Consider the following 14,261-nt stretch of genomic DNA (forward strand, 5'->3'; position numbering starts at 1 on the left):
TAATACATGGTATATAACTATACCTATATATCTATAGCCATACACATATATATTTAAATATATATCTTTTTTTTTATAATCTATCTGTAATCAATAATAATTATAATCCTCAATATCTCCGCGAACTGCCCAACTATCTGAACAATGATGTGCGTGCGATTTCATAAGGTATCAATTTTGTGTTTTCCATTCAATGATTTACTGTGCGACATTTAATATTGAATTTAACCATCAATTATTTTGAAATTGGGACAAAATCTTAAGATTATATTCAAAAATACATTGGACAGCAGATCAAATCTCTGAACGGAGGATCTTGGGTTAAGAATCCCATTCAGATTCTTCAGATTTGAATCCAAACTCCCAGCCACACTTTACCTGAACTTTACATGAATATAACTTTTGGAAACTGAAGTGTCTCTGCCGCGAACATATTGTGCTGTTGAAGTGGGTCTCCTTCTTGGCGGGGTCGGTGGAGGAGGCTTCTATATATAGATGAGATTAGCGAATATTATACCAACGGCAACAGGCACTGACAGCAGGCACTTGGCACTTGGCACTTGGCACTGGCATCTAAGCCCAGTTAATTATGCTCCCCAGCAATTAAGCAGAAGATGAGGCAGTGCAGATTCAGACGAAAGGCTTTGCGGCATCGACACACACACACACACACACTCACAGAGAAGGAAAGTTACTCAAACAGGCTCCGACACGACACTCATAAACTCGTTGATACTGGCGCACTCAGGAAAATTCGCGATAAGTCGGGTTGCCTACCTTTTGAAGCCGCATCTTACGAGTATCCGGCAACATTGTTGACAGCGAAACGCTTTCCCAGTTTTTAGCTAATTATGACCCAATTAGTCAACCAACACCAGCCAACCGACCTCCGCAGTCGCACTCCTTTCATTCTGGCTTAAATAATTGGCTTAGCTGTGGGTTAAGGCCAGATAGTACGGCCATTTAATGATGCTGTTCTAGGGGTAAATTTGTGCATCTTCGGAGTAGGAGTTGTAAAGCGATTTAATCTTTAATTGATCCCTAATGGGATCTTTGTCTTTGTCCATTGCACTTGTTGACCTACGACCTCTGGCTTACACTCCAACAAGTAGCTCTCAACTCTGAAAGTTGCTCAAGGATGGAGGTATTTCTAAAAGGCATCGCAATCCTTGCAGCTACCTTGAATCTGTTCTTTTGAATGGTGTTCCTGAACGGGAGTTTCTTCTCAAGTTTTTTCTAGTATTTCTGGCCTTTATTCACTGCTGAAACAGGGCTGAGACCCGTTTTCGACTAAGATATTCATCTTGGGGCACTTTAAGTCGAACTTTAAGCAAACTTTCCCGCTTGAAACTTGTGCACTTTGCATAGCATAGCATTTGTGGCTATGATCTTGACCTCTGCAGAGATTCAAGGTCTCCACTCAATCATCAGCAACGCCTCAGAGTCAGACTCAGCCTCAGCTCCAGATTGAATTCTGCAATTGACATTTTGTGGTGGGATTGTTTGGCTTCGATTAAATGCCTAATTGGTGAACAGAAAAGGCTTGCGGCCTCAAGTGGCACGCCACAAATTGCAAATAAGATTTACATAGAAGTAGCAGTAGGAGACGGACTCGGACACGGACACGGATTCGTACTGAAGTCTTCCTTTCAGTGAAGTTTGTCAGTGATGCATGCGGTGATATACGCACCAGCTGCTGCTTCAAGATTGCAGCTGCCCCTTGAGTTGTGCTAACAAATGGTTGAACAATGACAAGTTGTCCCAAAGGGTTAGCCAGTCAGTAGCCAGTAACCAGGGACCGTCGACAGGACGTCGACAGAGATGGGAGACAGGGAGCAGCTGCTTTTGGTATCGCTTGGTAACCGGGGCTAGTGTCAGTGTCTAGCCCTTGTTGACTTTACGAGCATCAATTTTTCAAGGAACAACAGCCAGGAGATGGGATGGGCCAGCGTCAGGGATTTGGATATGAATGGCATAGAGGACGGGGAAGGTATTCACGAGCATATCCTGATTTCTAAGAGATTTGACAGCATAATTAACATCACTTTCTCATGACGTCCCTTTCCTTTTCTTTCCTTTCCCCATTGTGGAGATTTCTGTTGTTGCAAAAATCCAAGGATATGCTCTTGCCTCAGCCTTAATAATATCATTAACTGGGCTCCGGCTTCGGCTTCGGTTCAGTACGGCTTGGATTGGCTTGGACTGTACTGGGTGTCCCTTCGTTTACTTGTTTTTTTGTTTTCTTCGCCTCTGCTGCCAGAATGGACAATGAACCAGGCTCGGATACGGAACGTGAGCTGGCTGCCAGATGAGTACCCATACCCCCATACCCCATACTCCGCTCCATTCTCATTACCTGTTCCCGGGCCTTGTGCCAAATTGTTAAGGGAAATTATTAGCTATAAGCTATTTTGCATATTTTGATTCATTTTGGTGTAAACTCCCAATTTATCCGAAGGCCTGGAGGAGAATTAACCAATTGAGAAGCACAAATGGAGGGATGGAGGATTGGGAATTCATCAGTAAATAGGAAAATATGGATGAAACTTACTAGTTGAGACTGAAGGCAGAACTTCCCCTGCAAAGCACACAGAAGGATGTTAGACCTGGCGATATCGAGTACCAGGCTGTTTAAAAATGAATCAAGGCACAAACAGATAAGAAGAGTGGCTGTGTGCTGTGACAGCCAGTGAATATTCAAGTTGAAGCCATCGAATCAGTGATCAAATTTGTATGAAGTCGACTTCCGCTGCCGTCAACATCGCAACCCGTTCGTTCAATGTCTCGATTTGATGTCATCGCCCCCACACAGCAGCCCAAAAGATACACGCACCCCCGAAAGGACGAGACCAGCCACAAGTGGAGTCCCCTATTCTCTGGCTGCCTCCTCTGCTGGCCCTGCCCTTGGCTGCCCTTAGCCCCTAGCTGCCTCCTCTGGCTTCTTAGTTATGCAAATCTCATATTTTGGCAAAGTTTGTCGCGTTGCCATCGTTGCTTCTTGTATTTAGTATCTCAGTATCTCAGTGTCTGTATCTCAGCACTCGTATCTGTCGGATGCCTGCGTGTGGGTTGATGCGAATTATAAAGTTGCCTTTTATTTTGTTTTGTTTGATTTTATGTAATGTTCATACTTGTTCTTTATGACAGTAGAACCCGCGTTAAAAGGGCGCAAACTCACGACGTTCTACACTCCATTAAAATCAGAAATCCTGAGAAATGGAGAGGTATACATACGTATACGACGTGGAGTTCAAGCCCGAAGTCGAAATCGACATCTGTTGGCTATCGACTGTTGCTCACGCAATCGAATCCGATTCAATTGACCAAACGGGTAGCTAATGCCATTGCGAATGCGATTTCTAATCAACTGTAAGGCTCTGGCTTTGGCTTGGACTCCGTGTACGCGTATACCTGTTCAAGGCAGAGCATAGCAGGGCAGCTTGGGTTCGGAGGTATGTTTGTGACAGGCAGAAGGGCTGAGCGGCAGAACGGCAGAAGGGACTGGTCTATCCATCTGTACAGTCGCAGAAATCTGGGCAGAACTCTCCTCTCTATCCAAGTAGGTGGGCGGCCCCATAGTCGCAGTGCCCGAGTGTAGTGTGTACTTGCACCTGTGTTCTCGGAAGGCGAATCCGGTTCAGTGATTTACTGTCGATAATTCCAGCCAGCTTGGAGCTTGGAGCTCGGACTTTGGAGCCCGCAGCCCGCAGCCCGCAGCCCGTGGCGACCAGTAGACTCCGGACACATTGGCGTTCAGTGGATTCAGTGTAATGCAAAAACCAAAGCCTGGCTAGGCCAATGCCAATGTGTCCTTGACTACGTGGTCGTGCCGCACAAGCACAACCACAAACCAAACGCATGGTCAGAGGTAACCATTGGGGAGCAGAACCCCAAACCAGTTTCAATAAAATTAACTGAAGCTGTAGCTGGAGCAGTAGCTGCGGAGAAGCTGTAAGAAGAGAACCAGTTTCTCCAATGGAAGCCACACACAACGGCACATGGCAGAGGGCCACGGCCACAGGACACAGGACTGATGGCGGCAGCTCAGGGAGGCGGAAGGAGCAATTGGCCGAAATGGTATTTGAAGTAAAACCCAGAAACGTGACGAAATTGCCAAACGGAGTCGCACGCATGCCACACAGCATACCGCACAGGACACACGCCACCAACCCGTGTGTATACTCGCACGTACACATATACATATACACCTATACACCCATACTCGTGCGGTTAGCTGTGGCTTAGGGACATTGGCTAAAGGCGAGAAAAAGCCGCGCTAAGGCCAAGGTGAGCCACAGAAAGTGGCGGGTAGAAAAACCCCAAATGAAAATGAAAATTAAATCACCGTTTCTGTCATGGAGTTTAAGTCCTGAACACAGGAAGGCATTCTTCTTTTCCGCTAGGGATGGTAAACATCAAAATAATACAAATGAAAATATGAAATTCCCTAGAGAGATTGAAGTATTCTTCGATCTATAATCCTCAGACCCAACATCGACAGAGAAATCGATTTTATTAAGTGAGATATTGGTGATATACTTTTCGATTTTATAGGCGATATTCGTTAGGACCTATCTCTACTTCGTATCGCTAGTGAGCTCCCCAGAGAACCGCCCATCTCACACTGCCTGTCGAACGCTTTCTTCTGTTAAAACGCCCTTCTTGAGGACCACCCCCCTTCTCCGTTAACCAGCCAGGCGCTTGTCTAAGCCAAATTCTCAGCATGCCACCCGTTTTCAGGCTAAGATAAATTTTTTGCATACATTTGTGCGATTTAAGCAAATAATTACATGCAGACATGCCCCCTGCGTGTGTCCTTGTGTGGGCCTCTGGAAATGCGTAGATGTGCACAGAGGGTGTGGGTGTGGGTGTGCCTTTCATGACAGTCATTGTTGGCTGCCACGCCCAGTGGAGACGTTGGCATTTTGCCAGTGCACTATGGGAAATTTCGACACTTTCTGTGGCAATCATTTCCAGGTGAAACCACATTTTTTGGTTTAGTTTTCTATTTGATGAGAGTGTATATTTGCAAGAGGAAATTGTTTTGGGGTGAACCCACTTTTTTGGGCTTCTTCAAATACTAATTTTCGTCACAAAATTTTACTCGTTAACAATTGCATCGCATAGAAGGACCAAATCTACAGTTCAACCTCTCTGATTTGAATCTATTCTACAAAATGCACTTGAATTGCTCAATTTACCGCTGCTTTAGCACTGCTAGAAAACAGCTGTTTTTGTCAGCTGTTCACTAAACAGTGGCGCGCTCTGTTAATTTCTTGTAATTATTGTTTATCGGCTTAAAACATATTATTTTAAAGACTTTTATGGCCACAAAAAGGGTCGAAACTTCCCATAGTGTTTGCTGTCCGCCTCCGCTTGGGGATCAGCTGGTAGCCGGAGATGGATGCTCCTATCCAACAGGATGGCACTGTCAACAGGGACATCATCATTAGACAGTCCGAGGGGATTTTGAATTCAATTTCGATTCGTTTGCCTAATTTTCAGTTAATGTTCCAGGAAACCAAAAAAAACACAAAAACTAAGGGGCAAATCCTTCAGAAAGCAGTCTTGCACGATGCAAGACTATACATACACACGAGACCGTCTATCCGGCCGTCCGTTCGTCCATCCAGTCATCCATCTATCTATCACATACTTGTTGGGCCATTCTGTTTTAGGCCTTTATTTTGGTCGTCTCATCATCGATTTTTGCCGCTTCACTCGCACTCTCACACGCACACGCACAACGCACAACGCAGACGCACACACACGTCGATATGGTAACGGTAATAAATCGCCATTGAAATTTTTGTCGCTGAGTTTTCTCTTTTTCGTTTCACGCTTTTCGGTTTCGCTTTCGATACCCGGTATTCGCTAACGAGTCTAGGGATATATGTATGCCTACGTTCCTATAGATATAGATTGTAGGTAAACGGACTAGTATGCCTTTTTAGTCAGTGGCTGAGAGAAGTGGGTATCAGCCAGTCGAGACGCTCGCAATTGGGCCACTTGGCTCTCCATTTCACATTGATTGCTGTGATAGGGCCCAGTTGTTGTGGACAGGTGGCAGCCCCCCAAGCAGATATGATTTGTCCAGACGGCAGGGGCTGCCTTCTTTTGGGGCAACGCAACTATTTTCGGCGCCGGAGCCGGAGTGATTTGGATTCACTTTTAATGTGATTTGCGGGTGATTGAAATGGCGAGTGGATTGAATGACTGTTTGATCGACTTCGAGGTGGACCCGCTCCGTCACATCTACTCTGGGGATTTGCTCTGTATTTTCGAGGTAAAGTTTCCCCCTTTGAAGTGCGCAAAAGTTATTTCTTTTTTCGTTGTCACACAACATTTATTGATTGCTATCGATTAGGCCTGCGTGGAGTGGCGTGGACTGCGTGAAGCGTGTCTATGCCGCCAGATGCGTGAGCGAAGCAGGCAGAGAGGTGGACACGAGGCAGTGGCAAGTGGCAAGCGGCATGTGGCGAGCGCAGTTCAAAGTCTGACGATTGGCATTTCAAAAGCACACGCGCCTCGAGGTCCCCGTCACAAAAATGGGGGACCCCAAGGAGCCAGAGACCCAGAGAGCCACAGAGCCACAGAGAAAAGCGCAACAAATGTTTTCCTTCCTGTCGTCCGCACCCAAGAATTTTCCGCCACTGATCCCCAAGCGTCACCAGCAGCTGCTGTTCTGCACTCAAATGTTGTTTTCCTTTCATTTATGACCTCGACGGAAAATTAATATTTTTCCCAGATGCTTCTGCCATTGCCACTGGCCCTGGGCCCAACCCTCTATGTGGAGAGCGTGTGGCTTGTGGATCCATTTTAGTGCATTGTGTTTCCACAAATTGGAAAGCCATAGGAAAAATTTGATCAACATCAGACATAAAGTATGGCCAAGGCGAGATAGTTCTTGGGATAATCAATTGAAATATAATATGATCCTAGCTACCGGAAATGGTGGGGCTGTGGGTCAAGGTAGCGTGCGGAGCAGATGGCAAGGAAAAGAAAGGCAACAAGAACTTTCTGGCACAGTAAATCTATTATTATATCGCATCTAAAATTATGAGTAATTAAAATGAGAAGGGCATTTGAAGTTTGAAGTTGCCGGAAGAGTGCTGCATCCGTTGGTGCTTGTTTTTGCCGATGTTGTTCTGAGTGCTTTGACGATTTCCGTTTCCGCTTCCGTTCAGTTACATCCACTTGTTGTTGACGCTGCGCGTGGCCATTGTGTGTTCAGAGTGTGTTTGTGTGGGTGGATGTAGATGATGTAGATGCAACCGGGTCCGCCCTCTCAATGCTCAGTGGTCAGTGGTCAGTGGCAGTGGCAGTGGCAGTTGTTCTCGTTGCCTGTTGACTGTTGCCTTCACCTGCCAGTTGCTTGGACCAAACCTGCCGCCTCCCCTATCGTCATTACATCTGAGAGCTCACAGCTCACAGCAACATTTTCCATTTCAATAAATCTGTCCGTGTTTACGTTTGTTTGTCTTACTGGCACGTAAGTTGTATGTAAGTCGTCTTCCAGGAAGATGCAAGTGCAGTTGGCAGGCGACTCACATACACTCAGATACATGGACCGCACATACCTTTTGATTCCATTAATATCGTCGCCAGCATCTAAGAAGGAGCCCACACAGAAAGACATCAGTTGCATGATAGGATCCTTGGCCTCGTGGCCAGGAGACGGGGCTCCTGTTTGATTTTGCCATGAATCTCATTCCCTTTATTTTGCTTCGAATGTGGAACTGGTTTTATCAGTTCCAGCCACAGAAAGAGATACAGATGGGGGACCATTCTCTCTGTTCATTCTTTAGTTGTCAGCTGCAGGATTTTTAGACACTCGCACGAGCTTGGACGGCAGGGACGTGGCCCCCTTTGCTGGCTGTTCAGTGATCAATGTTGCGCTGAAAGTTGATTAATTTGCTATCCTGCCACTTGAGACAGGGTCTGCCTTGGACCGTTCCCATCGGCAGCCGCGCCACCGAGTCATGGCAATGCCGCAGAAATTAATTACCGGATTATGAGACAATTTCATTGGCTAAACGGATGCTGCCGCGCACAAGGGCGGCGCTCCCACACCCCAAGGTCCCCTCGAACTTCATTTTTTGTTCAATTTTCACATCTCTGACATTTCTGAACCTTTGCTTGGGTCTCGTACTGTCCGGGATTAACATTTAATGGCCAAAGGTCACGCACACAGCGCGATGGGCGACGGGCGACGGGCGACGGGCGATGGGCGATGGCTGACGGTTAATGGGCGGGAAGGTGTGGTCAACCTCTGGCAATCTCTATGGCAATCCCTACGATGGAAACAATATCGAGAGTGCCAGTCCAGAGACAGAGACAGAGACAGAGATAGCGACGAGGGCATGCCTGTGGCATCTCTGCTAAATTAAGTGCCCAACTTAAATAACTCGAATTAAACATTAATAGCGTACTTAAAAGTTTCCCTTCGTTTTCGTTTTCGCCTTCCCTCTAGTTCTTCCTTCTAGATCCGGCAGTTTTTCCTGCCGTTTCGTTTGCCCGTTGTTTTGTGTGTGTTTCCCGCAGTTTTCGTTTATTAACAGATGGCTGAAATTTCTATATTCTAACTTTTCTTTGAGGGGAAAGGTCAAAGGTTTGGCCAGAAACTGGATTTTCCTAGGCAATCGAATTGATTTCGAGGCAGATTTCTGGAGGCAGTATTCTGGCTACTTAAGAAATCATTTAAAACTTAATTGATTTCCCGAGTTTCCCAAAAGAGAAATAGGCGAAGGGGTGAAGAAGAGGGGGCTTTGCTGTGCTGTGTGTGTGGGCTGCTGTTGATTGGCCTCTGAAGAGTGCTGGACTTTACGAGCAAAGTGGCATCACAAAATGGCATTTCCATGGCACCATAGTAGGAATTATGGCCCAGCTCTCCTTTCAGCACAGATTATCGTGAAGTTGCAGTTGCAGTGGCAGCTTCCATTCCAGCACAGGTCTCACAGGTCAGCTCCTCTACCTGTTCCCCTTTGCAGATCATCCTTGACTTGGGTATTAATTTTACGCTTCCCAGGGTCCATTCTATTTCGTACATTATTTGCTTTCAATCGAAGCATCATATTCCTATTATTTACAGTCTGCAGTACAGTCCATTGTTCAGTTCGTTTTCCGATGTTGCCCCCCCTCTTCTGCTCCATCGCAAATTCCGGATTAGTCTCTTGTCTCAAACTGTACTTGTGAGCAGTGGAGACTAATTCAATAAGAAAAATGTTGCACGTCATTTCTCTTTAGGAGAGACAGAGATGTTATTGGACTCAAGGAGAAAACGCGATTCCAGTGCGCTTGAATCAATTTGAGAATTTCCACGGCACCGTGAGTACGGCGGCCACTTGAAGGCAGCCAAGCAAAACCCTGCACTACGTTTCCGCAATGAGTATTTGTCTCTGCCACACTCCCTCCGCCATCCGCCTTCCAGCCAGTCGCTCTTCATGTTTCATCTGGTCGAGATGTTGTCGGCTTAAGTGCCGCATTTGAGGCGCCATGAAATATGCAACAGCCTGCTCAAGAGCGCTTCAAGTGAGCAGAATGAACATGCAATGCAGACCCCTCCTCCAGGACTCTCTCGCTGCCTCTCTCTCCAGGCCATCATCCGGCTGCCTCTTAGAGATATGAATGCAGGCTGAAAGCTGTGGTCACAGGACGGGGCATCAGGGAACAGGGGCTCATATTTATTCATCCTCCAGCCAATAGCATAGGCCATTGTTTTTGTACACCGATTGATATGTTTCGCACACGCTCTGAAAGACTGAAAGTGGGTGCACGTCGCATCTTGATTACCTTAATGGACAATTCCTTGAATGTAAAGTCAATTATGTACATACACTCTATATATACAAAATATCAGTTCCTTTGATCTTTTTGAGCAAACCGTGGCATAGTACACTAAACAATGTGAAAGCCCAGAAAGCCCAGCTTATACCGCATACAGGCAGAGCCATCTAAATCATATATTGGGAGAACGCACTCGCATTGTGTGTTGGAGCTTACTTAAACGCATACATTCAAATGGGCTAATGTGATAAACGGCACGCCTAGGAGACTCTGTACACCGTCGGCGATGGGGCTCTGCAATCAGATTGCCGCCCACACATGCCGCACGCGAATCCCAGCCACTGGAGATCAGCGATGTCCCTACAATGGTCTGAAGCTGAACACACTTGGCCGCATTGCAGCGTATTGAAGAGCACGATGATGATGATGATGATTTAAGGGAACTCACTTTGAGTAGTGGTGACATTTAAATATAGATTAAAAAGTTACGCATACGACATGCTGGCACAGGAAGTACAAGATGCTGCGTTGCTGTTGCGTTGGCTGTTGCTGTGGGGGTGGGAATACGAATAATTTGGAGAAACAGAGTCATGAAAGTCAAGCCCAAGACCCTCCCTGGGAAGAGGAGGCACACAGACACACACGAAGAGGGTTGGGCAGGACGAGAGGAAGAAGGGTTTGTGGGGCGGGGGCTGCAATTTAGCGCGACAACAATGGCGCCCAAGTGGCGCCATCATTTCTTTCTCTGCCTTAATTTTCTCTCACAGTCGTGTTTTTCTTTTTTTTCGTTTTTTGGGGGGTAGGCACACAAAATTCTGAATGTGTATGTGTGTGTTTTTGTGTCTCTTTGTGTGCGAGTGTTTGTTGGTGTGTTGTGGTTCTGTTTTATGACGTGTAGTGTAATTAAAAACTAAAAGCAAAGGGAAACAAACAGAGTCGAATAGGGACTAGAGAGAGGAGAGAGAAGCCAAGACATTTTCCCAAAATTCATCATATAAGAATGATATAATAATAGGAATAATACTATAACATGCAGAGTGTATCCGCTGACAATCCTAACACAATTTCTGTCGATAAATATTTGGGTACACCAAAGGATTGGCAGACTCAAACTCCTAAAACCTTTACACAAATTCTAAAAATACTGAATCGTGACTGGAAATGACAGCTAAACCAATTGCAAAATGAAAGGAGGAATGTTGCAAAGATTACCGAAATGAAGTATAAGCCAGAAACCATCACACCTTGGTCAACTTTCTCTAAAGAAAAAGAAGGAGCTGGGTTTTTGTTACATAGTTTTAGCAAATACTCAAATATTACATTCCTGTAGCCAGATGGTAGCCTTTTCGAGCTCATAAAGTGGATATGTTCTTAATAAAATATATTCTTACTCTTACACAGAGATAATGTATGTATATATATACTGAGTACCGGGTATTATAGTGTCGTATTATAGCTTAAATTTGAGCAGATGATAATGGTGGCATTCTGTGTTTATATCAACAATCAGCACTTTCGGATGAGCGGAACAGTCAGTATCTGACTCGTACTCGAATGCGAGGCGAAGGAACAAAGCAAAAATAAGTTAATAGCCCATTCGCACTTGGTGGAGCCGTTTGGGAGACATGTTTGTACGTATTTGATAACAATGGACCAATTTATAACTGTAGTAAGAAGGGAAAAATGTCCTTTGTGAATGCATCCACTTGTGGAGGGATCCAATGAGTGTTTCAATCAACCATAAGCTGTGGTATTCATAGTGGGTTCTGAATGGAAATATATAAAAAATTAAGAGAAAACCCATGAAAGTATTAACATAAAATAAAAAATGCATTTACGAATTTGCATAAAACAAAAAATGCATTATTAATTTTTAATTTTATGTTCATATTTGGGATTTTGAAAACAATGCACGTTTTCAATGCATGTATTCTTCATTTGATTATAGCCAATTACCGTGAAAATATGCCCATAAATATTCAATTAAACAAAACTGAAGCCATCGTTCTTTCATGGGAAAATTAATCAAATACGAGAGGATATCAAAACAAATACTTAAATACACAGTCACGACCAGGCTGTTGATAATTCCACTTTGCTGTCGCTAAGGATGGCCAGAGTCTCAGAGGCATCCCAGGGGCCGTGGCTTGGGGGGCCCCCGAACACAACAGACAGCCGACAAATACCCAGAGATAGAGATAGAGATAGAGATAGACCACAAAAGCAATCTCATCATCGACACTTTTTGCTATTTATTTTCATTATCTTTCCACGAACTAATCAAATGACTGAGAAAAACAAACGGACAACAGCCACAACAGCAGCCGACAATTAGATGGGGAAGCTGCGGAGCATAATCAAGAGCCGCAAAGTTGAAATTGAAATCAAATTGCCAAGGATAGGGCCCGGCAGACGGCTAGCCAGGGTATGGGTACTGTTAGGAGCAGTACTGGAAAGATGTGCTCCCTTTCGCAGTAAGGAGAGTAATCACGGGGGAGCCAAGCAGGGACCATAGAGCAGCAATAGCCCCAATAAAGAGGAGGCGGTTGCTATGCCGAGTCTTAAGATACCCTTGTAAGTCCTCACCGATAGGTATACTCGTACTCGTACTAGAATCTGTAAGGATTACAGGATGTACAGCAGCTCTTGGCATAGTGCTCCGAAAAAGTCATCAGAGGTACATATAACTGACTGGCTAAATGGCTATATATTTATATTGATCAAATATTTGTATACTTCGTGGGGTCGGAAGGGCTCAGAGTGTCCTCTGGATATAAAAACGCCAACACCAGGATGGGCATCATTAAAATGCGATGCATCAACGCTCGATTCCTGGGTGTGTCTGTGTGTATCTGTGTGTGGTGTTGGTTGGGCCGTAGTGTGAGAGTGTATCTGTGCGTGTCTGTTATTGTTATTCCCCATCATTTCCCCGGGGCTCTGACACGGTGCTCATAATTAAACGCATTTTGTATTTAATTATGAGACGACGAAAACAGCCCAGCCAGAACAGAGCTGCTGTTTCATCCTTCATCTGGCTGGACAGCCCCTGTCTCCTCGGATGCGAAGCCCTCGCACATTTTTGCATAATCATTTTCGGATTCGAACAAAGCCCTCGAAGTGACTAGTTGGACAGTAACAACATCAGTAGCTGTTCCAGCACAGAGCTGGGTCAGGGCTGGGTCAGAGCTGGGCTGCCAGGCGGAAGCAGTCCGAAAAGGGCCAGGAAGAGCAATGAATTGGTTCTTGTCTAACAATTAAAGACGCTCTTAAGAATGCCATGAAAAAGTTATGTCATTACACTCCCTGTCTCTCTCCCTGTCTCTCTCCCTGTCTCTCTCTCTCTATTCATATTCTCTATTCATTGGCTTTGCCCTTGCCTTGAATCTGTGTACGAATATTACATATGTATATGTCGTTTGGTCCACAAAGAAACTCCTGCTAAATGCACACACACACACACAGACACCCTTACCATGTGTGGACTACGTTTTTATGCCTTTGAGTTATTTGGGAACTTTCATAACACAAATCCTTGCCAAATTTTTGTATACCCTTGCCGCAACATCAACAAGTGGCATGTGGCATTTGTCTGTTCTCTTTTGCGAGTCGAAACTTCCCAGTTTTCGAGGGTTGACAGGGTCAGGGTACACACTTGTTCGGTGCCAGGGCTACCATTTCCCTTCCGCTCCCATAAACAAGCTCGTGCGTAGTCAGTCCCCTGGTCTGCTTATTGTTTCTGCATGCGGTGTGTGGTTAATTTTATTACCGCCATTGTTCTATTGTTAACGCTAGCTCTCTCTTTTTTTTTTGTTTTTACCGACCATCCAGTTTCATGGATTTTTGTGGGTGAGAAGTTGCATATACCACCCTCCCTGCCTGCCGCCCGATCCCGAGTTTGCGTTTGCGTAGTTCTAGTGCGAAAGGTTTTTCTACGAATGCAAACATAAAATTAAAACAAAAAATAAAAGCGTTAATTACACTAAATCATGATGGAAACTGAATGCTGTCCGTGTGTGCACTGTGTTAATGTTACCCGCAGCTTTATTATATTATTCCGAGCCAATTTGACTTAATTGGACGGGTTCTCGCACTTTTGCCTTGACGGCTTGATGGCTTGATGGCTTGATGCCTTCATGCGTACGAGTATTCGCATTTCACGCATCCATTTTCCATTAGCACTCGCTGAGTGAAAAGTTGCTGGCTGTCGTAAGTATTTAGCCCGAATTTCGTGAGGCCTTCTTAATCCGCACAGAAGTTGCAGTAATCCTCTTTTCGATCCATTATGTCCTGCAGCGAAAGAGCTTCGGAAAATCATCATAGCCGGAAAGGTTATGGTACGAGTGTTTCGATTTGATTTGATTTGATTGGGCCAACGATTCCAATGGTTCCTCTTGAAAAACTTTATTAAAAACATACATTTGTGGGTGCCATTGATTGATCGTTGCTTTCGAGGGCATTTCGAGGGCGGGCCTTGC

The 14,261-nt window shown here is 45.1% G+C and overlaps 1 protein-coding gene across 4 annotated transcripts in view; it reads left to right on the forward strand.

Annotated features, from left to right (window-relative positions):
• Nucleotides 1–14,261, forward strand: part of LOC108165082 — a 44,828-nt gene that overhangs the window by 3,774 nt on the left and 26,793 nt on the right. The gene's annotated exons all lie outside the window — the stretch shown is intronic.

This window comes from Drosophila miranda, chromosome XL, assembly GCF_003369915.1.
Source record: "Drosophila miranda strain MSH22 chromosome XL, D.miranda_PacBio2.1, whole genome shotgun sequence".
Classification (NCBI taxonomy): domain Eukaryota; kingdom Metazoa; phylum Arthropoda; class Insecta; order Diptera; family Drosophilidae; genus Drosophila; species Drosophila miranda.